This window comes from Oncorhynchus mykiss, chromosome 21 (assembly GCF_057628025.1).
Source record: "Oncorhynchus mykiss isolate SJ-2025 chromosome 21, ASM5762802v1, whole genome shotgun sequence".
In the NCBI taxonomy this organism is placed as follows: domain Eukaryota; kingdom Metazoa; phylum Chordata; class Actinopteri; order Salmoniformes; family Salmonidae; genus Oncorhynchus; species Oncorhynchus mykiss.
Genome location: NC_143042.1, coordinates 4,020,310 through 4,033,055, shown reverse-complemented (window position 1 = coordinate 4,033,055; position 12,746 = coordinate 4,020,310). Strand labels below are relative to the sequence as shown.

The window sequence follows — 12,746 nt, the reverse complement described above, 5'->3', positions numbered from 1 at the left end:
AATAACATATCATATAATATAACTCTTCATGCACTCGACAACAAGGCAGTGTGAAATCAAAGAAGCTGACATGTAATTGACATATCATTACACAAGGATATTGTTATTGTGTGATAACAGATATGTATATAGTGTGTTCAACATGTTAAACATGGACCTATGCATCATTTGGCTAATTTCAGTGTTTCAAAAATGTTTCTCAAATGGAAAAAGCTGGGATAATGAATATAAGAACACTCAATGTCTTTTATATCTACAAAATAAAATTAAAATTATACAAAATTACGAATATGCACATAGTTGCATATAGGCTTTTCTTGCAGTAATAACACTTGACAGTTCATATTTTATATTTTTCAAGCAGGCAGCATATTTTAGTGTCTGTAAAATATGTTTTGTGAAATATTTATAGGGTTTAACAACGAACAATTATTATTCAGAAATAAATAGCACTGTAAGATACAGCAATCATTCCATGGTTCCTTATTCATTCAATTTTACAGTAAATACCAGTTGAATTATCATTCTCACCTGCAGGAACAGAGGGTGCAGGAACACGGGGTCCCGGATGACGGGGTGCAGGAGTAGAAAATAAACCACCCATTGTGTCTTGAGTCAATTGAAAATGTATTCAAAGAAATTCAGTGATTCAGTGTTTTTCCTATTTTATCTCCCAAGCTGTCTCTTTAAGAACCACCCACTCAGTATAAGATGAAAAGGCAAAACTCCTTGTCTCTCTTAGACGTGTACAGACCAAACATTGAAGACCTCCCCTTTCCTTTATTCTTGACATGGAATGCGTCATGTCTCAAAGTAAGTTTGACTTCTTTCTTTCTTGTATATTTCGTTTGTATTAATACTATTTCCACATGAGTCGGTTTTCCTAATTCTCACACGAGTTCAGAGAACAAGTATCATTAATGAGGTGTCAACTTGGCAAACACATAATCCTGTAATTTATTTTTACTATGAACTGTCAATCAGTGTATGTTTCAACATTTTCTTGTCGAAATGTTAACATTAAATAAGCTGTGCAATACATTTGTTAGAATGAACACCTTTAAAGCTACAGTCTGAATGTGGTACAATGCTAATGTAAACAAACTGTATAGCTTCAAAATATGGTTCAAACTATAATTTGATCTCATGGATGGTCAAATTATATCACAATCTATTCTCTTGCATCCAAATCAGAGTTTTGTTAGATTGTGGATACAAATAATCACATGGTTATAGATATCGGGAAAGTGGTAGGCTATCTGATAATGTTTGAAACCCATTTCAAATGAGAATGTTCTGACGTTATGATTTCAACTAGGTGCTGCGGAAAGTAAATATAGGTCTACCATTGTTCTGTTGGGAAAGAAAGGATCCCAGAAGAATTTAGTAGGAAACAATATACTAAAAAGTGAAGATTTGTGACATTCTACTCAAAGTGATGCAATGATCGCAAACAATTAAAGTACCGAGCTGTTGTGGAAAGAAGACTTAACTATGGAAAATAAAATGTAAGACCAAATTGCACATACCTGAATTATCTTTGTTTTCTAACCTTATCAAGAGATCAAATAACCTTACTTGTTATGCTAACATGCTTAATATCCAAACTGCGTCAAGTAAATGCTGGCGGCCATCAAGAACCAGAGAATGCTCACGGCCACCAAGGAAAAGAGAATGCTGATGGCCAGTCGGGGACCAGAGCATGCTGACGGCCACCAAGGCCCAAAGCATGCTGACGGCCACCAAGGCCCAAAGCATGCTGACGGCCACCAAGGCCACGATGGACCAATACATGCTGATGGCCATCAAGGAAAAGAGAATGCTGACGGCCATGAAGGACCGTCGCATGCTGATGGCCATCAAGGACCGGAGCATGCTGACGCTGACCAAGGCCACCAAGGACCGGAGCATGGTGACGACAACCAAGGCCACCAAGGACCATCGTATGCTGATGGCCACCAAGGATCAGAACATGCTGACAGGAACCAAGAATCAGCTCACCAAGCCCTGGAGCATGCTGAAGACGACCAAGGCCACCAAGGACAAGCGCATGCTTACAGCCACCAAGGACCAGCGCATGCTGATGGACACCAAGGACCAGCGCATGCTGACGTCCACCAAGGCCATGATGGACCAATGCATGCTGATGGCCACTAAGGACCACAGCATGTTGATGGCCACTAAGGACCACAGCATGTTGATGGCCACCAAGGACCAAAGCATGCTGACGGCCACCAAGGACAAAATAATGCTGACGGACACCAAGGACAAGAACATGCTGACAGCCACCATACTGATGGCCAAAAAGGTCACCAAGGACCTGAGCATGGTGACAATCACCAAGGCCACAAAGGACCATCGCATACTGATGGCCACCAAGGAACAGGGCATGATGACGGCCACCAAGGCCAAAAAGGACTAGAGCATGCTGACGGCCACCAGGGACCACAGCATGCTGATGGACCTCAAGGACCACAGCATGCTGACGGACACCAAGGACAAGAACATGCTGACAGTCACCATACTGACGGCCAAAATAGCCACCAAGGACCAGTGCATGATGACGGCCACCAAGGACCAGAGCATGCTGATGTCCACCAAGGCCCAAAGCATATTGATGGCCACCATGTACCAAAGTATGCTGACGGCCACCAAGGCCCAATGCATGGTGACGGCCACCAAGGACCAGCAAATTCTGACAGTCACCAACAACCAGAGCATGCTGACGGCCAACAAGGACAAGAGCATGCTGATGGCCAAAAAGGCCACCAAGTACAGTGCATTCTGACTGCCACCAAGGATCAGAGCATGCTGACATCCGCCAAGAACCAAAGCATGCTGACGTCCACCAAGGCCCAAAGCATATTGATGGCCACCATGTACCAAAGTATGCTGACGGCCACCAAGGCCCAATGCATGGTGACGGCCACCAAGGACCAGCAAATTCTGACAGTCACCAACAACCAGAGCATGCTGACGGCCAACAAGGACAAGAGCATGCTGATGGCCAAAAAGGCCACCAAGTACAGTGCATTCTGACTGCCACCAAGGATCAGAGCATGCTGACATCCGCCAAGAACCAAAGCATGCTGACGTCCACCAAGGCCACGATGGACCAGAGCATGCTGATGGACATCAAGGAAAAGAGAATGCTGACGGCCACCAAGGACCAGAGCATGCTGACAACCATCAAGTCCAAAAGCATGCTGACGTCCACCAAGGCCACGATGGACCAATGCATGCTGATGGACATCAAGGAAAAGAGAATGCTGACGGCCATGAAGGACCATCGCATGCTGATGGCCACCAAGGATCAGAGAATGCAGATAGCCAGCAAGAATCAGCGTATGCTGATGGCCACCAAGGACCGGAGCATGCTGACGGCCACCAAGGCCTAGAGCATGGTGACGACCACCAAGGCCACAAAGGACCAGAGCATGCTGATGTCCACCAAGGCCCAAAGCATATTGATGGCCACCATGGACCAAAGTATGCTGACGGCCACCAAGGCCCAATGCATGGTGATGGCCACCAAGGACCAAAGTATGCTGATGGGCCCAAGGCCTAAAGCATTGTGACGGCCATCAAGGACCAGCAAATTCTGACAGTCACCAACAACCAGAGCATGCTGACGGCCAACAAGGACAAGAACATGCTGATGGCCAAAAAGGCCACCAAGTACCAGTGCATTCTGACTGCCACCAAGGATCAGAGCATGCTGACATCCGCCAAGAACCAAAGCATGCTGACGTCCACCAAGGCCCCGATGGACCAGAGCATGCTGATGGACATCAAGGAAAAGAGAATGCTGATAGCCAGCAAGAATCAGAGTATGCTGATGGCCACCAAGGACCGGAGCATGGTGACGACCACCAAGGCCACAAAGGACCATCGTATACTGATGTCCACCAAGGATCAGAACATGTTGACGGCCACCAAGAATCAGAACATGCTGACAGCCACCAAAAATCAGCTCACCAAGGCCTGGAGCATGCTGACGACGACCAAGGCCATCAAGGACAAGCGCATGCTTACAGCCACCAAGGACCAGCGCATGCTGATGGACACCAAGGACAAAAGAATGCTGACGGCCACCAAGGACACGAACATGCTGACAGCCACCATACTGACGGCAAAAAAGGCCACCAAGGACCTGAGCATGGTGACGACCACCAAGGCCACAAAGGATCATCGCATACTGATGGCCACCAAGGAACAGGGCATGCTGACGGCCACCAAGGACCAGCCCATGGTGACGTCCACCAAGGAACAGCGCATGCTGACGGTCACCAAGATCCAGAGCATGCTGACGGCCAAAAAGGCCACCAAAAAACAGCGTACGCTGAGGGCCACCAAGGAACAGGGCATGCCGGCGGCCACCAAGGACCAGCGCATGCTGACGGCCACCAAGGAACAGAGCATGTTGACGGCCACCAAGGGAAAAAAGCATGCTGATGGCAACCAAGGTCCAGTGCATGCTGATGGAAAAAAAAGCTACCAAGGACCAAAGCATACTGACGGCCACCAAGGAACAGAGCATGCTGATGGCCACCAAGAAACATAGCATGCTGACGGACAGCAAGAAAAGAGCATCCTGACAGGCGAAAAGGCCACCAAGAACCAGGGCATGCTGTCAGCCACCAATGCCACAAAGGATTAGAGCATACTGACGGCCAGCAAGGACCACAGCGTGCTGGCGGACACCAAGGGCCTGATCATGGTGATGGCCACAAAGGACCAGCGCATGGTGATGGCCACCAAGGACCAGCGCATGGTGATGACCACCAAGGACCAGCGCATGGTGAAGGCCACCAAGGACCAGCGCATAGTGACGGCCACCAAGGACCAGCGCATGCTTACTGCCACCAAAAACCATAGCATGCTGATGGACACCAAGGACAAGAACATGCTGACAGCCACCATACTGATGGCCAAAAAGGACACCAAGGACCGGAACATGGTGACTACCACCAAGGCCACAAAGGATCATCGCATACTGATGGCCACCAAGGATGAGGGCATGCTGACGGCCACTATACTGATGGCCAAAAAGGACACCAAGGACCAGAGCATGCTGACAGCCATCATACTGATGGCTAAAAATTCCACCAAGGACCGGAGCATGGTGACGACCACCAAGGCCACAAAGGACCATCGTATACTGATGGCCACCAAGGATCAGAACATGTTGACAGCCACCAAGAATCAGAACATGCTGACAGCCACCAAAAATCGGCTCACCAAGGCCTGGAGCATGCTGACGACGACCAAGGCCATCAAGGACAAGCGCATGCTTACAGCCACCAAGGACCAGCGCATGCTGATGGATACCAAGGACAAAAGAATGCTGACGGCCACCAAGGACAAGAACATGCTGACAGCCACCATACTGACGGCAAAAAAAGGCCACCAAGGACCTGAGCATGGTGACGACCACCAAGGCCACAAAGGATCATCGCATACTGATGGCCACCAAGGAACAGGGCATGCTGACGGCCACCAAGGACCAGCGCATGGTGACGTCCACCAAGGAACAGCGCATGCTGACGGTCACCAAGAACCAGAGCATGCTGACGGCCACCAAGGAACAGAGCATGTTGACGGCCACCAAGGGAAAAAAGCATGCTGATGGCAACCAAGGTCCAGTGCATGCTGATGGAAAAAAAAGCTACCAAGGACCAAAGCATACTGACGGCCACCAAGGAACAGAGCATGCTGATGGCCACCAAGAAACATAGCATGCTGACGGACAGCAAGAAAAGAGCATCCTGACAGGCGAAAAGGCCACCAAGAACCAGGGCATGCTGTCGGCCACCAATGCCACAAAGGATTAGAGCATACTGACGGCCAGCAAGGACCACAGCGTGCTGGTGGACACCAAGGGCCTGATCATGGTGATGGCCACAAAGGACCAGCGCATGGTGATGACCACCAAGGACCAGCGCATGGTGATGGCCACCAAGGACCAGCGCATAGTGACGGCCACCAAGGACCAGCGCATGCTCACTGCCACCAAAAACCATAGCATGCTGATGGACACCAAGGACCAGAACATGCTGACAGCCACCATACTGATGGCCAAAAAGGACACCAAGGACCGGAACATGGTGACTACCACCAAGGCCACAAAGGATCATCGCATACTGATGGCCACCAAGGAAGAGGGCATGCTGACGGCCACTATACTGATGGCCAAAAAGGACACCAAGGACCAGAGCATGCTGACAGCCACCATACTGATGGCTAAAAATTCCACCAAGGACCAGTGCATGCTGACGTCCACCAAGGACCAGAGCATGCTGACGTCCACCAAGGCCCGAAGCATGGTGATGGCCACCAAGGACCAGCAAATACTGAAAGCCACCAACAACCAGAGCATGCTGACGGCCACCAAGGACAAGAGCATTCTGACTGCCACCAAGGATCAGAGCATTCTGACGTCCACCCAGGCCACGATGGATCAGTGCATGCTGACGTCCACCAAGGACCAAAGTATACTGACGGCCACCTAGGACCGGAGCATGGTGACGACCACCAAGGCCACAAAGGACCAGCGCATGCTGATGGCCACCAAGGATCATTGCATGCTGACAGCCACCAAGAATCAGCTCACCAAGGACCGGAGCATGCTGACGACGACCAAGGCCACCAAGGACCAGCGCATGCTAACAGCCACCAAGGACCAGCACATGCTAACAGCCACCAAGGACCAGCACATGCTGACGGACACCAAGACCCAAGGCGTGCTGACGTCCACCAAAGACCAAAGTTTGCTGATGGACACCAAGGACAAGAGAATGCTGACAGTCACCATACTGACGGCCAAAAAGGCCACCAAGGACCTGAGCATGCAGACGTCCACCAAGGACCAGTGCATGCGGATGGCCTCCAAGGACCAGCTCATGTTGCCGGTCAACAAGCACCAGAGCAAAGAGGGATCTTGAGATAGGGTTGGATTGTTTTTAGATCGTCATACCTTTAATCCTATCTGATGTCATACCCCGGTTCGCTATTATCCCAGTCACATTACAGTACGTTATAATAATTTCTCTATCTTGCGTTTGAACTGATATTTAAAAGTGCTATTTATTATTTTTATAATTTTCATGTGAAACAGACAAAAACATGTTTGAAACTGTCATTTTGATCTCACGAATGGTCAGTCATTGCTACCATACTGTAACTCCATACTGTAACTGTCCATGAATTTGAATTTGAGAGTGGTTCCATTTCTCCAGCCCCATCCCTTAGCTGTTTACCAAAAAGAGTGGCTGGGCACCCACTTTGTTTGTCGAATCCCAAATGAACCTTTTACAGGCAAGACCATTTCATATAGAGTTGATTGCATGTTAATAATAAGGTAATCTCACAGTAGTTATAGTAATGTATTGCTCTTGCTTGTACCCCTCATTGTAATAGCAGGTCTGGATCCAGGGAATCGGGCGTTGTCTAATCCTGTGCAAACTCAAATGAGTAAGTAATTAAAAGTAATATTTCACCATTCATTTCTCCACTAGTAACAAGAATCATCCTTGAGAAGCCATAGAAAGCCATTTGAGAAAGGTTGATGGGAATTGAAGTTCTTCATTACTCCTCCCATTGTTTTTAGGTGGAGGCAACATTTTGAACATCGTGCTGCTGGGACAGACAGGCACTGGAAAGAGTGCGAGTGGCAACATAATCTTGGGACTTGACAACAAAGTCAGGGAATGTTTTCCATCACATGCAAGCTCTATACCTGTAACTACAAAGTGCCAGTGGATAGAGATGAAGGCACTTGGAACAGAAGTTAGGGTAATTGATACCCCAGACTTCTTTGATGAACATATAGAAAAATCAGGCGAACATCTTAAAGAATGCAGATCCCTCTGTCAGACAGGGTTGAGTGTGTACTTACTGGTGATTCAGATTGGCCAATTCACAGAGGGTGAAAGAGGGATATTGAAACAATTGGAAAGTGATTTTGGTGAGAAAATTAGAACCAAAACTATTGTTCTCTTTACTCATGGAGAGGACCTAGATATAGAGATTGGTCAGTTCATCCAGACAGACCCTCATCTTAAAAATATAGTACATCTCTGTGGGGGGAGGCACTGTGTGTTCAGAAAGACTAGCACAGAGTGTCAACAAGTGGTAAATCTGATGAAGGAGATCTCCAAATTCCCAGGCCATGATCAAATGTTCCCAGAGTTACGTTCGCCTCAACAGTTGATGCCTTTAGCCAACTCGAAGAATACTAAATTGGATTGCATAGTCATATGATACCCTTTTTAGTACTAAGTATTGAGTTTATTCTTGTTAGAACCAAGTAGTGAGTTTATTTGTTATAATTAATTGGTATTAGATTTAAAAGGTGATTGAATTGCTCCTGAACTGTAATATTGCACTTCTTTTGAATAAATATTTCTTTAATGTATAAGTGAATAAGTTGGTTTACTTTTAAGTAAACATTTTGACAAATAAAGTGGCTTGTTAAACTGTGGCCAATGGGAGGGGGGCCTGGGGAAAAAGAGAGGGAGAGAGACATTGAGAAAAGGATGGACATTACATTATGACCGTTGCTGAAGAAAATAAAAATTATGAAATAAGACAATAAAAATAGAACAAATCCCATACCTATCAAATTATGAAGGGAAATACCAATTTTATTTGATTAGAGAGTTGTTATAATTTTGTTAAGAAAGACTTAGTAAAGACTGAAGCTACCATCTCATCGTGGAGGTATTTGACAGCCTTGAGGTGACCTTAGCACCGGGAGAGAATTGTTTGGGAAAGTTTAACGAGTTCATGTTCCCATGGGATATCGGTTACTGCTAAGGAGTTATGTCTGCATTGATAGCTGTGCTTGCTGTAGAGCTTGTGAGGAAACCTGCACGGAACTGCCATACTTCGCTGAAGGAATATCAGGACTTCGGGACTTTATGCGTGTCTTCATTTATTTTTAGCTCCAACGGGTTAAGCAAGCTTGAAATAATTTGGACATGGGTTGTGCACGACTCATTGGGGTCTATTATTTTTATTTTGATGTGGTGTTCTGAAAAGGTAATAATACACATCTTGAACCTTATGTATGTTGCCTTGGTGGAGTCATTTACTGTTTCAATTTAATTTAATGCATGGGTAAGCATATCCTTATACAATAACAAATATCTATAATCATTCTACCTGAAGTTAATACCTTAGTTGTCATCACCCTAGATAGTTCACAATAGGGATTCTTATTGGAGATGTCCTTCTCACCTAAAATCCCATGCTGTTGAGATATTCTATGTATGGTAATATTGTGAGTCAAATTCGAGCCTGATGAGTCACTCAAGACAAAGCAGAAGTAACCCAAGATTATGGTGTGAACAACTGATCTACAATGTTTAATTTCATTGATTTCTGTCATATGAATTTAGCTATTAAAATTGTCTTGTCAGACCATTATTACTGTTCTAGCTGGCTGATATACATTATTAGGTAGGTAATATTAAATGTCGCACAGAGAATTTTCAACCAACCTTTACTTCCTCAATTCCCGACTTGGAAGACAACACATCTTCTAAACGTGTATGTCTTGTTACAGGGGGTTCATTTAAATGTAGAAAATGGTCCATTATTAAAATAAACGTTTTGCTCCATGAAATAATCCAACTATGTGTACTCCGCCATCTTGTCTATTTAAAATCTTCGCATTGGTTTAGACAGGTTAGCTTCATCATGACATGTGGCACTTTGGGGTGGACACCCACCTGTCTCAATCAATGAGAGAAGATTTTAAATAGACTAGATGGCAGAGTACACATTGTTACATTACTTCATGGAGCAAAACATTTATTTTATTTAATAACAGAGCATTTTCTAAATTCAAATGTACTAGACATGGAGGTTTAGAAGACATGTTGTCTTCCAAGTCAGGATTTGAGGAAGTATCACAAAGTAAAGTTTAGTCGAAAATTATCTCTGCTACGCTTAACATTACATATCTATTAACACCTATCAGCCAGTTGGAACAGTAATAATGGTTTGACTAGACTGTTTAATAACTAATATTATACTTTCAGTTATAAACTCAGCAAAAAAAGAAATGTCCCTTTTTCAGGACCCTGTTTTTTCAAAGATAATTCGTAAAAATCCAAATAACTTCACAGATCTTCATTGTAAAGGGCTTTAACACTGTTTTCCATGCTTGTTCAATGAACCATAAACAATTAATTAATATGCACCTGTGGAACGGTGGTTAAGACACTAACAGCTTACAGATGGTAGGCAATTAAGGTCACAGTTATGAGAACTTAGGACACTAAAGAGGCCTTTCTACTGACTCTGAAAAACACCAAAAGAAATATGCAGGCCTGCATATTTGTAGGCCTGTTGTAAGGCTGGTCCTCACCAGACATCACCGGCAACATCTCCTATTGGCACAAACCCACCGTCGCTGGACCATACAGGACTGGCAAAAAGTGCTCTTCACCGACGTTTTGTCTCACCAGAGGTGATGGTCGAAAAACCTGTTTTAAGCAATGAGCCTGACACAACAGATGAGGCTATTTATTCATTATAAGCACAGCAATGCACACATGCAAATGTTTCATTAGCAGGAAAACACCATTATCAAATGTGATTATGCATGCAATGCTTTTATTATAAAGGTGCATTTTTATGGTGAAAACGTGTGACTTGAAATGGTTGCAAGAAAAGCATGCACTGTTTGCCTGAAGCTGATCATCAATACCCAGTGATCAGTGGTGGATAAAGTACCCAATTATCATACTTGAGTAAAAGTAAAGATACCTTAATAGAAAATGACTCAAGTAAAAGTGAAGGTCACCCAGTAAAATACTACTTGAGTAAAAGTCTAAACGTATTTGGTTTTAAATTTACTTAAGTATCAAAAGTAAATGTAATTGCTAAAATATACCTATATCAAATTTCTTACATAAAGCAAACCAAACTGCACCATTTTCTTGTTTTTCAGCCAGGGGCACACTCCAACACTCAGACATCTTTACAAACGAAGCATGTGTGTTTAGTGAGTCCGCCAGATCAGAGGCAGTAGGGATGACCAGGGATGTTCTCTGTTTAGTGAGTCCTCCAGATCAGAGGCAGTAGGGATGACCAGGGATGTTCTCTGTTTAGTGAATCCACCAGATCAGAGGCAGTAGAGAGGACCATGGATGTTCTCTGTTTAGTGAATCCACCAGATCAGAGGCAGTAGGGATGACCAGGGATGTTCTCTGTTTAGTGAGTCCACCAGATCAGAGGCAGTAGGGATGACCAGGGATGTTCTCTGTTTAGTGAGTCCTCCAGATCAGAGGCAGTAGGGACGACCAGGGATGTTCTCTGTTTAGTGAGTCCTCCAGGTCAGAGGCAGTAGGGATGACCAGGGATGTTCTCTGTTTAGTGAGTCCACCAGATCAGAGGCAGTAGGGACGACCAGGGATGTTCTCTGTTTAGTGAGTCCTCCAGGTCAGAGGCAGTAGGGATGACCAGGGATGTTCTCTGTTTAGTGAGTCCACCAGATCAGAGGCATTAGGGATGACCAGGGATGTTCTCTGTTTAGTGAGTCTGCCAGATCAGAGGCAGTAGGGATGACCAGGGATGTTCTCTGTTTAGTGAGTCCTCCAGGTCAGAGACAGTAGGGACGACCAGGGATGTTCTCTGTTTAGTGAGTCCTCCAGATCAGAGGCAGTAGGGACGACCAGGGATGTTCTCTGTTTAGTGAGTCCTCCAGATCAGAGGCAGTAGGGATGATCAGGGATGTTCTCTTGATAAGTGCGTGCTTTGAACCATTTTCCTGTCCTGTTAAGCATTCAAAATGTAACCCAAACTACTTTTGGGTGTCAGGGCAAATGTACGGAGTAAAAAGTACATTATTTTCTTTAGGAATGTAGTAAAGTAAAAGTTAAAGTTAAATATAAATAGTAAATTAAATACAGATACCCCCAAAAATACTTAGGTGCTTTAAAGTATTTTTAGGTAAATCATTTATACCACTGCAAGGGATAATATGTCATTCACAAGGGATAATATGTCATTCACAAGGGATAATATGTCATTCACAAGGGATAATATGTCATTCACAAGGGATAATATGTCATTCACAAGGGATAATATGTCATTCACAAGGGATAATATGTCATTCACAAGGGATAATATGTCATTCACAAGGGATAATATGTCATTCACAAGGGATAATATGTCATTCACAAGGGATAATATGTCATTCACAAGGGATAGTATGTCATTCACAAGGGATAGTATGTCATTCACAAGGGATAATATGTCATTCACAAGGGATAATATGTCATTCACAAGGGATAATATGTCATTCACAAGGGATAATATGTCATTCACAAGGGATAATGTCATTCACAAGGGATAATATGTCATTCACAAGGGATAATATGTCATTCACAAGGGATAATATGTCATTCACAAGGGATAATATGTCATTCACAAGGGATAATATGTCATTCACAAGGGATAATATGTAATTCACAAGGGATAATATGTCATTCACAAGGGATAATATGTCATTCACAAGGGATAATATGTCATTCACAAGGGATAATATGTCATTCACAAGTGATATTCTAATATTGTCACCCATCACACTATTCTTGATTTAATCTTGTCTGTACATATTGTAACGTAGGATGCAGGATGCAGTTAGTGAGTTTAATAACAGCGAACATGGAACGATACAAAACAAGAGCAGCTTCTGACATGGAAACAAACTACTACCTGATGACTGACAACAA

At 44.5% G+C, this 12,746-nt stretch overlaps 1 long non-coding RNA gene across 1 annotated transcript; it reads left to right on the top strand.

The window, feature by feature from the left end:
* Nucleotides 1–740: 740 nt before the first annotated feature.
* Nucleotides 741–9,067, top strand: LOC149972946 (uncharacterized). The gene is made up of 3 exons (XR_016490108.1): nucleotides 741–813; nucleotides 7,420–7,473; nucleotides 7,610–9,067. It is a non-coding gene; the product is annotated as an uncharacterized LOC149972946 (long non-coding RNA).
* Nucleotides 9,068–12,746: the final 3,679 nt, after the last annotated feature.